The sequence below is a fragment of the Vanessa tameamea genome, chromosome 15 (assembly GCF_037043105.1).
Source record: "Vanessa tameamea isolate UH-Manoa-2023 chromosome 15, ilVanTame1 primary haplotype, whole genome shotgun sequence".
Taxonomy (NCBI): domain Eukaryota; kingdom Metazoa; phylum Arthropoda; class Insecta; order Lepidoptera; family Nymphalidae; genus Vanessa; species Vanessa tameamea.
This window is the reverse complement of record NC_087323.1, coordinates 9,680,782-9,690,887: the sequence shown is the minus strand read 5'-3', so window position 1 is coordinate 9,690,887 and position 10,106 is coordinate 9,680,782. Positions and strand designations below refer to the sequence as shown.

The following is a 10,106-nucleotide window of genomic DNA, read 5'->3' as shown; positions in this document are numbered from 1 at the left end:
CAGCGGGGCGCAGGCGGTGTGGTACCTGTGACGCTTTAAAATAGTATTGCCAGCGTCGTATTTATCCCTTAATTCGTATTGTAAGAATTCAAATGTTATGGAGTATGCTATTATAGACTAAACTAGATGTAATGAGCTTTTATTTACATTTTGAATGATATCCAGATAAACATTATTGTATTAAAAATTGGGGAGACTTATTTAACCTCTAAACCATAAAAAACACCTCAACCCACACAACGGGAAATATCAAATTGGAATCAAATAATACTTTATGCTAGTGGCCCTACATTTAATCAGACAGCTTTAATGTATAAGTACTAATATAATCTCACGAGATCCCCTATTATGCAAAAATTCATTCTGAGCTAGCTGTGAACTTACTTTGGGGAAAAACATATTACAAAGGATTAGTAGATAAACAAAAACTACTTTTGTTCTAGTTATACCATATAAGTGCCAATAACTGGGGTACTTGTAGGTATAGCCTATTTCCATCGAAGAAGGATTTCATATAAACAAACATTAAGATTTATGTATTCTATGCGATTTGCTAATAGCACAGCTTTATTGTGTGTTCAGTTTAACAGTTCTTGTGTTTTAGTTTTTTCTTAAAGTATTGCGTCTTTATTTAAAATACAACCCTATTCCACTTAACTACTATAGTATAAGCAGTACTATATGGTGAAGGCGCGTGCGACTGGGGTTCACACGCGCGGTGGGTACCTAATTTCGCTAAATATGTTAAGCACTACTGCGTCGTCGGATCCCAGGCGGCAGGCCCAAGTCAAACTAGAGTTTTAGCGGACCTCTTTAGGATTGTGGCGTTTCGGTTTGAATGGTGAGTGAGCCAGTGTAACTACAGGCACAAGGGACATAACATCTTAGTTTCGAAAGTTGGCAGCCAACGTTGGCAATACAAAGAATGGTTACCTAGTATTGGTGCTTTAAGACATCACCAATGTCAAATATTAGTGGTGACTACGTACCATCCATTACCAGATCTATTCCAACCACAAGAGGACAAAATAAACAACATTTCACATCGAATTGACGCGACATCATTGGTCAAGAGTATCAATAATCTCTTATATTCGTTATTAATTCGCGAAAAAAATGAGATTTGAACTTCGACGAAGCCTTTGAAATAAAATTAAAGTGGATAAGTGGAGTAGTTAAGTGGACTAGTGTTGTATTATAAATGCAAATATATCGAGCAAAAATTGGTAATAGTGCAAAATATAAGAGCCTTTAACAAATGGCATAGAATACGTAAATCTAAGAGTTTTTTGTCTTCATTCCTTCTTCGATAATTGACTAATAAGATTATACATTTTTATGTATAAAAAAATCTATCCTATTTTATTGAGATCCAATCAAAAGAAATTACGTTAGCGTTTAGTTTTTGCCATTCGTGAAGCTTCTTTCTATAAAAATTGAATTCTTGGTTTTTTCAAAATTTTTTCAAATAGACAAATACAAATTTACAGAAATATTTACTTATTTACGGAAGACATTGATTTATTATATAATTGTAAAGCCTCTGCTATCCATTTTGCAATCTGCATAAGAGTGATGCAAAAAGCTTATGTAAGCCATTGCAGATATAATAAATTTATTAAATCATCTGTGACATACAAATATAACTGCAGTTTGAAATAGAAAAGCAAATGAAAAATAAATTTGGATTTTATTGAGCGTTTTCAAAATTAACCAACACTTAAATTTATTAATTTCAGAAACATCTCAATATCAGGTTAACATATTTTTAACTTTTTCATTTAGTTTATTTTATACAGTCTATCTGTGCCGTCAATTTCCTCGTAACGTTACTCGTTAATTCGTGATATCGTTATTCGTAATAGATACATTACATGAGTATTTTTAAATAAATGTGTTGAAGTTGTTTTTTCTGCAGTCTGTAATCGGTATGCGGTTAGAAAAAGTGACATAGAAGTGGCGGGATAACATTTTTTTCTCTACATTATAAGTAAGTATAATTTATACTATTATTATTGCATAAACGGTATGTGTAATATAATGTTTCTACACAAAAAATAAATGAGTACTTTTAAATTATGGCGCTATCAATAATTTATAAGCAAATAACCTGTGTTTGACATATTTGCGTATTATTTAAAGTCTTACAACGCAATTTTTGAATTAATATTGTTTTATCGTATTTTACTTAATTACGTTACATAATGAGTATATTTATAAAAATAAAAAATACACATATATAATAAAAAAATGCTTTTATTTAAGTCATGGTTATTTTTTTATCTTATTACAAACCAAAAATGTCGAAAGTAATAACTAAGTACCCACTCAAATTTAATATTTTTTGACATAATAAAGGACTATTAATCTAATCGTGTTCTGTTAACTGTTATGTTATAAAAAAAAACTACCAATTTAAAAATTATTAATTCCTGTTAAATAATGACAATGCATAAAATTATTTAACATTTCGAACATTTACATATTTTTGTATAAAAAATGTTTTTGGACTTTTATGGTTTTTTATTAAATGTAATTGATATATATTTTTTGTTATATTTTATTTTTAACAAAAAATTAAGTACTTTTTATAAATTACAATAAACATAAACAAAGATCATATTTAATTTAATACTTGATGTTAAACTTGATACTAATGACCTAAGGTGGTCCAGTGAAGGATAAAACTTGCATATTTCGGTTGATATATTTCTACATGTATCTACCAACCAGCCGCAGCAGTTAAGCAACATGGTGGAGTATTAAACATTGTACTTACAAAGAGGCTATTATCCAACAGTTATGGACCATAAGTAGTTTTAAAATTAATCTTCTGAACTTAATTATTGTTTAAACAATAATATACTGTGTACTTATCACTAACTATGACCTTATATCATAATACATCATGTTTATGTAACTTTATTTTATACTCACAATAAATTTTAATGTATGTATTACTCAGTAGTATATACTAGATGTTTTTTAAGATACTATTTAAGTAAAAAATTGCAATCAGAATCTAGGGTTGACAAATCCAAATTAATAAAAAAATCAGATTTTTTTTTTGTATAAAATTAGTATCTTTTTAAATTAACAATTGAATAAAACCTCTTTAACAACTATTTGTAACTATTAATCAACAAAATAAATTCAAGTGCATACAAATTAAGTAAAATACATATTTTTACCTAACCCTCTCTTAAAATAACTACTACACTATAAAATAAAGCATATTCTACATATGTATAATATTAAAACAAATTATATAAATAGCTTCAGCATAGTTTATACTTCTTAATCTAATGTATGGAATCAAACAATGTTTAAAAGCAATCAAATTTTGTTTACAGTCAATTTAGGGATTCATTTTCAATAAGGTTGTGTCTGTCAGAGCCTAATAATAATCCTTTCTGCATCATTTCATATACAGTGTGTACAATCATCAGGCAGGGTATATAAAAAGCTGAAAGATAATAAATTCAATAATAAGAATAAAAACAAATGTAACAAATCTATAAATAACGGCATGTTATTGGATTGATATTTAATTAATTACTTTTAAAACTAATTTGAACCAAGGTAGACCAATGGTTAGAACGTGTACATCTAAACTGATGATTGTATATTCAAACCCAGACAATCACCACAGATTATTGTATAATTTCTATGAAATTCGGCCTCATGAGTATCCAACCCGCATTGGAGCAGCTTGGTGGTGGTCATTGATCTCCTCTAAGGGATTTTACATACATCAACAGACTGTTACTTTACTTTAAATAGTATTATTAGTTTGAATATCTTTGTATATATATAATTCTTCTGTATGTGTATATGTCGCCGAACTACTCTTACAGGGCTGGACCGATTTTAATGATTTTTTTGAGTGTATATGATTGGATGCATTGATAAGATTGGACCCAATAGGTGGCGCTGCGATCGGTCTTCAAAATATATTACACTACACCTAGAACATTTTGACATACATTTTAATAAACTTACTTGATAAAACTAAAGTAGGAATGGCTAGGGCCCAATAACTTTGAATGAGTTCCAAGATTGCGCTTAATATTAGAAGCATTGTGAGCATCGTACTATATCCAAAATAAGCGAGGACAAAACCGGGTTTGTTCTGGAAAAAAAACAAAAAAAATACATTTCTATTTAAAGCGGATTGGAAGACATGGACCACCAGACTCAGGTAATGTAACTAATATTACCCATCCCTAACATCGCCAATGCGTCACTTTGTGAACTAAAATGTTATGTCCTCTCATTACACTGACTCACTCACTCGTCAAACCGAAACTAACTGGCGGTAGAATATATACTAAGTGCTTGGTACCTACTCAGATGGGCTTGTACAAAATACTTGTATGCAGTGAGCGGTAAGAAGTTCTATCGACTGGGTAAAATTATATTAATACAATGTAGTTTATCATTTGTCCAGTGTAAATTTATTCTTTTTGTGGATTTTCAATATTTACAATAGACGCAACGGAGTTGCATTTCAAAATTGTTTATAAAATCTTAATGTTTAAAATTACGGGAAGTTTTTTTTGTAAAATCTCAAAATTTGGGCATTGTCTAATAACGGGGATTGAGGAACACCTCCCTAGACTCTTTCTCCAGCTACTGAATTCTAAAAGTACCCATCCATTTGTTTATATATAGATACACAATACATATTTATGGCAAAAAGGTCATAGAAAAAAAGGAAAAGCGCGAAATTTAATGTATTAAAAATATTATTTTTACCTTATGTATTCCAATAAGCAGAAGAACGGAGAAGATCATTGCCAATAAGAATATAACACCCGCAATTCCAGCAACCAAGTTAATTACGTTACTATCGATTTCCATATCCAATACATGTTGCAACTCATTAGTTGATCGAAACTTCGTCTGGTTATATTCTTCTAATATTATAACGTACAGTGCCAAACTAAAACCTATAAGACATATTATCTGGAACAAAGTAAAATATTTTTCTTAATTTTTGAATATAATATGATTTACGTTTTCCGAGTTTTTTGCCGGTTCGACAGTAGAATCGACTTAAACGATTTAATGTTCTGTTAAAACTTAAGAAGCTGAGATGGCCCAGTGGTTGCATCTTAACCGACGACTGCGGATCGATCCAGGCACGCACCACTGAATTTTCATGTACTTAATTTGTGTTTATAATTCATCTCGTGCTCATCAAGGAAAACATCGTGAGGAAACCTGCATGTCTACTTTCAACGAAATTTTACCACATGTGTATCCATCAACCCGCATTGGAGCAGCGCGGTGGAATATACTCCAAACCTTCACCTCAAAGGGAGAGGAGGCCTTAGCCCAGCAGTGGGAATTTTGCAGACTGTTAATGTTGTTGTTCTAAGACTTAAGAGCCTATTTAAATTAAAAATCACTGATAATTTAATTTTATGATCAAAACATACAAAATAGGTACTTACAAAGGTTATAACTCCTATTAACATAACTTTCAACTTAATGTTCGCGTAGACTGCAGAATTTTGTTCACACATTTTAAATTCCTTTCTATAAAATACTGAGGCACTCAAACTAAACCACAATAATCGATTAAAATCATATTAATAATGATCGGGAATAATTATGACATCAAATATAATTGTTAGAATAAACCTTATGTATACCCGTAAAGCTATTCTGTTATTTCATGTGACGAATTTGTTTAAAGAACTTGAATAGTTTTAACCGATTATTTCCAAAATTTTACCTTACCTTACCAAACTGTAACAAACATTCAGAGTTACTTTGGAATTTATAAAAATAGTATAGATTAATTGTATTAAATGTCGTATATCAATTTCTAACATAAAATTATATTTTCTACGCTGACTTTTGATTTTATTTTTACAAAATAGCTCCACTAGTATTATCTTGAGTCTAGAGCAAAACAAAAATATTAAACAAGTGATATTTTCTTGTTTTGTCAACAATATTTCTATTTTCCTCGTCTGTTTCGTTGACCTACCAATTGATGTTATTAATAACGAAATTGTAAAATTATTAAATGTATCAATAAAACTATAAATTTATACATACGACCTTTTGTAATAACTGCACAATATTTGATATTATTATAAAACTAATATCATAACAACAGAACTACACTGCAAAAGTAATAATTTTTGATTAATATAATTAATGCAATGTCGCCTATAAGTTTTGTATTACAATATTTAAGATTTAATTAAGAGTTTAACAACATAGTTAGTGTACACTTTACAGTTTGACTTCTAACTGAGAATAAATGGTTAGTTTAAATACAGTATTAGTTCTATGCTGAGTTGGTTCCAGTCATCAAAATTTCACAGGGACGTATTTAAAAAAAAATATATCTGGTACGGCTAACGGAATTATATTTCAATTTGTTGTATATAAAGATAAAAGTCGGGCAACATTACAAGTTAGTTAAGCCTAGTTAAGCTAGCCAATATAATAACGTGTCTGCCATTTTGAATGTAGCCTCCTAATTAAGTACCAAAAAATCTTTAGACTTACAAAGGCGCTCTCCTTGTCACGTATCGGCGTTCATTCGCATTGTTAATAATTTGTACTTTCGGTCTTTACGCTTATGTTAATTGTCTTATGCAACTTTCAAGACATTTTGTCAACACGAGCGGCATTGTTACTAAGGCACGGCAATAATTTAATGAGGAGACAAGTATTCGTGAATGAACATCTATCTAATGGTGTCGGTATTTTTGTAATTTGTATGATGAATTTGAAATAGGTTTTTTATCTTACAAATCATGCAAATAGGTTACTATATCATAAAATATAAAAAAACATATACTTATTATGTTAAATGGCTTATATTATTTAAACAGTGATTTTATTATTATATTATATTGTTCTAAGACCCGCCTCGACTTCGTACGGATGAAATAAGATATTTTTTTTAAACATTTTTAATCAAATAGTATTCTTATTTAAAAAATATTAAATATTTCAATACACAATTAGGTAGATGATAAAAAGCATGCGGTCAGTATCTATTATATTCGTAGGTATGATGTAATTTTATTTTTGGAAGATAGTTAATTTTGTGGTTATTTCCAGTGGAATCTAGTAGAGCGTTAAATGTAGATTACAATTAAAGTCGTTTTTACATTGTATATAGCAGCGTGGTGAAATAATCTCCTAACCTTCTTCTCCCAACGGATATGAGGCCTTAGCACAGCCGTGGAACATCAAAGGCAAAATTACTTTTACCATATGGAGATGTTTCGAAAAAATATGTTATTATTAAGAAATATTTGTTATAACTATAATACTCATAAAAACTATAAATAAATAAGAATATATTTAAAATAAATTAAGTCGTAGAATCCGAACCATGATGTTTACAAGTACATCATCAAAAAACAGCTTGAGTGTGAACTTCTTGTCGTCTCTGTTATCGGACCTTTAGCTAGAAATAATTTTATTATTTATAGTTCCTATGAACTCTTAGTTATATTGTTATTACTATGGAACTTAAGAATTCTTTTGTAAGATTATTATTATAAACTTACAAAGGACTACCATTTAGGACGTTCATGAATTAATTAATATATTATGTGTTATGTAATATATTATTAGTTAGTTACAATCAATCTTGCTAGCTGTCGAAAAATTTTGAACGACCCACATTGTTTTTAATGTAATAGTCCAATTTGTGTAAAATGATAAACATTACAACGTAAAATTACATAATAGACTATAAACTATCGTGTACTTATGCGTTTCATTGTATAATATAATCAAATATTTACAATCTTTATAGATTTATTACAAACCACATGCCGCCGGTTGCCTCGCCCATATTTTTGTATGTTGAGGCGAGAGGTTTTTTAGTTAAGTAGCCTATATGTTAAGTTGTTATCTCTATTTCAAATTTCATCGAAATCCATGGTTGAGTAACATACAGCCGAATTTCCATGTTTATATTAATAGTAGGATTAAAAAGAAAAAACTATACATTATATATTGTACATATACATATCTAGACCCAAATTAAGTAAAAGAGCTTTATAATATGTACTAGGAACTGGTTGAACTCGATGCGGGGCAAAGGACTTGAGTGTATTTCGCTTAGAATTATAAACAACATCATTTATTTGTGACAATGTCAATTTTTGTCAATGTGCGTAATTTTTTTTTTTTGTTGCAAAATATGTTTAATTAATCAAAGTATGGACCATTGTTATCTATGCATTTTTGCCATCTCATAGGTAGTTGATCCCTTTACTAAAAAAAACCACGGGGACAAGAATCAATAAACTCTTTGAAGGCGGCTTGGACTGCCGCATCGGAGTTAAACATTTTTTCATTGTAAAAAGTTGTCCAAATTCCGGAAAAAATGGTAATCTGTTGGAGCAAGGTCCGGGGAGTACGATGGATGTCGTAGACATTCCAATTGTAGCTCATCTAACTTCGTGGTTGTTTGTTGTGAAGTGTGTGGTCTTGCGTTGTCGCGAAGCAGCAGTGGCCTAGAGCGATTGACCAATCTCGGTTGTGTAGCGGCTAGTTCTTCATTCATGGTTTGCAGTTGCTGACAATAGATATCTGCCGTAATCGTTTGGCTAGATTTCAGAAAGCTGTAGTGAACGACACCGGCGCTAGTCCACCAAACACTCACAAGTAACTTTTTCTGATTCAATTTTCGTTTAGGGTAGGATTTGGCTGGGTCTCCAGGGTTCAGCCATTGCGACGAGCGCTTCCGATTATCGTACAGTATTCACTTTTCAAGTAATGATAGGTATGTTTGTTCAAATCTCGATATATAAATATAACGAATAAATCGTCGAAACCTGTTCTCTCATTAAGAAACTGATGATAACTATCATCAATTTTTTTAATTAAACTTAATTAAAAATATATTATTACAGATTTATAACGACAAAAAAGAAATTACTTGGGTGATCCCTACGACCCAAGTGATAGAATAATAAAACCCAATGAATAGGGAAACACTATAAACCAATGAGGTTTTTCGGCTGGTAAAAAAATGACTGTTGATCTTTTTGGAATTAATCAATATAAAGTCTTATGATTGAGTATGTACGCTTTTCTTTTTTCTTGGCGTTTATATATCTATACCTATAGCTATTAGATAATACCAAGCAATTCCCATCACTTTTTATGTTATCCGATACGATTCGCTCGCCACTTATTTTACGTTTATTGGTTGTCAACACCAATTAATTTACAAAGTTTCAACTTAATTTCATTGAATGAGTTAGGAACACATACGATACGAACTTTCATTCATTCATTTCATTCTACAAGCTAAATCTGTAATATATACGTTTCTTAGAAAATCAATGTGTTTATTCAGATACTATTTTTCGCCCACCTGTTAAAGGGATGTCTATGTGTGGGATTCAAACTTTCTACTTAAAAATATTGCAGTACTATGAAAGAGTAACAAACAGACAGACAGAGCTATTTTCGCATTTATAATATTAGTATAGATTATAAGGTCGTGTTGAATGGTTGAATTTATTATACGACACATTGCATGTTATTCACAACATTGAAATAATGTATTGTATCCAGTATTCTTATTTTACTAATACTTAAATGGAGATGAATAGTTCATATTATATTACACTGCGCATGATTTCCGAGTGATCAGCGTATGTACTTATAATCTTCATTACGATCGAACTAATAAATTGATAACGATTAAATAATATATTGCGTCTAAGATAAATCTTTGTATGTTTGTATGTTGTTTGTAGGACATTGCTATGGTGCTGACTTTGTCTGAACAGCATCCCTATATATTATTGCTGTTAGTGAGTACAAAATTCTGCCTTGAAATTTGACAGAACCAACTGACTTGCTATCCTTTTTTACCTCATCACGAGAGAGAGATAGAATTATTAACAGAATTGGCACCGTTGTCGAACATCAGATATGTTTTGTTTTGATAACATATTTGTATGGAGAAATTAGTGAATGGTTTAGCCGTATCATGTTATCAGTATTTCATACATTGCATATGACGCGTATTGCGTCTAGACATTCAGTTCTGTTGTTACAAGACCGAACAATCATTCGGTAATTAAGAATATTATATTATATGC

General features: G+C 30.4%; 1 long non-coding RNA gene across 1 annotated transcript; it reads right to left on the bottom strand.

Moving 5' to 3' along the window:
* Positions 1-3,162: 3,162 nt before the first annotated feature.
* Positions 3,163-5,600, bottom strand: LOC113399618 (uncharacterized). Its single transcript, XR_010309358.1, has 4 exons — positions 5,460-5,600; positions 4,759-4,968; positions 4,003-4,132; positions 3,163-3,466 (listed from the first exon to the last, which is right to left on the bottom strand). It is a non-coding gene; the product is annotated as an uncharacterized LOC113399618 (long non-coding RNA).
* Positions 5,601-10,106: the final 4,506 nt, after the last annotated feature.